The sequence below is a fragment of the Gopherus flavomarginatus genome, chromosome 10 (genome assembly GCF_025201925.1).
Source record: "Gopherus flavomarginatus isolate rGopFla2 chromosome 10, rGopFla2.mat.asm, whole genome shotgun sequence".
Lineage (NCBI taxonomy): Eukaryota > Metazoa > Chordata > Testudines > Testudinidae > Gopherus > Gopherus flavomarginatus.
This window is the reverse complement of record NC_066626.1, coordinates 55,072,229-55,074,023: the sequence shown is the minus strand read 5'-3', so window position 1 is coordinate 55,074,023 and position 1,795 is coordinate 55,072,229. Positions and strand designations below refer to the sequence as shown.

The following is a 1,795-nucleotide window of genomic DNA, read 5'->3' as shown; positions in this document are numbered from 1 at the left end:
GTCTGCCAACCTATCTTGAGCAGTTTTGTATCATCTGCAAATTTTTCCACCTCACTTTTTAACCCTTTTTCCAGATCACTTATGAATACTCTAAATAGGACTGAGCCCAGTACAGACGTCTAGGGGACACCATCATTTACCTCTCTCCATTCTGAAAACTGGCCATTTATTCTGTTGTACCAATTATATTAGACCAGTAAAAACCAGCAGGATCTTATTAAAGGGGACAAGGCAAAGATGCCACATTTATTATGATAACAATTTATGACTAATAACTAATATCTTAATTCTTATACACACACATTATACCTATTACCTATACACACACACACACACACACATTCACATTATACCTAATACCTATACACACACACATACACACCCACATTCATCAGGTGTTCTGCAGCTGCTGCATAGTTACCAGTCCTGAAGATAGCTTAAGTTCATGGCTTGATTTTGCAGCTTGGGTTCGTAGCTTGTGGCAGCTAACTGGCCAGGAAAGCCGGGCACAAGGACAAGCTGGATCTCTGTTGGGCAGGCACCGATGTTCTTCCATGTTGGCAGCAGAATGTTACCCAGAGTTTCTCATCTCACCCTTCTTTTTTATAGGCTTTTAGTTTGGATTCAAAGTCTATAGGTCTTGCTGTGTCACGCTGCCTCTGGGTTTAGATTGATCACCCATCAATTGCAGGCGTGACTTTCAGCCTTGGACCTGGCTTTGATCTTCCTTCTGTTGTTCTGTTGTCCTTTTCTTTTTAGGGTGGATGCTTCTTACTTTGTTTAGGGCTGTTGTCTAGGTCTTCAGCCGTTGGTATTTGAACTTTATCTCATCAGGACAGGCTGGGGCTGGAGGGTGATTCCATCATTCATACATACCTCATTCACACATCTAAACTAAACTAATAAGATTACAGCAGGGTTTGCAAAAATGAAGGTTGGAGGAAGCTTTTACAAAATGGAGTGAGTGTTTTAAAATGAGGTTTGAATTACAATATGGAACAGAAGTTACAGTGTAGGCAAGTGTAGTGTGGATGGTGAACAGAAGTTACATTAATAAATTAAAAACAATTTCATTTATCAGTTCTACAATTCCTACACTTTGTTTCCTATCTTTTAACCAGTTACTGATCCAGGAAAGGACTTTCCCTCTTATCCCATGATTGCTTACTTTGCTTAAGAGCCTTTGGGGAGGGACCTTGTCAAAGGCTTTCTGAAAATCTAAATACACTATATCCTCTGGATCGCCCTCGTCCACGTGCTTGTTGACCCCCTCAAAAAATTCTAGTAGATTGGTGAGGCATGATAACCTTTTACAAAAACCATGTTGATTATTCCCCAACAAATTATGTTTACCTATGTATCTGACAATTTTGTAGTTTCAACCAGCTTGCCCTGTACTGAAATCAGGCTTACTGGCCTATAATTTCTGGGATCTCCTCTGGAGCCCTTTTTAAAAATTAGCATGACGCTAGCTATCCTCCAATCATTTGGTACAGAAGCTGATTTAAATGATAGGTTACAGACTACAGTTAGTAGTGCTGCAATTTCACATTTGAGTTCCTTCAGAACTCTTGGGTGAATACCATCTGGTCCTGGTGACTTATTACTGTTTAGTTTATCAGTTTGTTCCAAAACCTCCTGTAATGACACCTCAACCTGGGACAGTTCCTCAGATTTGTCACCTAAAAAGAATGGCTCAGGTTTGGGAATCTCCCTCACATCCTCAACCGTGAAGACGGAGGCAAAGAATTAATTTCATTTCTCTGCAATGGCCTTATCATCGTTGAGTGCTCCT

General features: G+C 40.4%; 1 long non-coding RNA gene across 1 annotated transcript; it reads right to left on the bottom strand.

The window, feature by feature from the left end:
* Nucleotides 1-214: 214 nt before the first annotated feature.
* LOC127058915 (uncharacterized) lies at nt 215-1,423 on the bottom strand. The gene is made up of 2 exons (XR_007776493.1): nt 367-1,423; nt 215-316 (listed from the first exon to the last, which is right to left on the bottom strand). It is a non-coding gene; the product is annotated as an uncharacterized LOC127058915 (long non-coding RNA).
* Nucleotides 1,424-1,795: the final 372 nt, after the last annotated feature.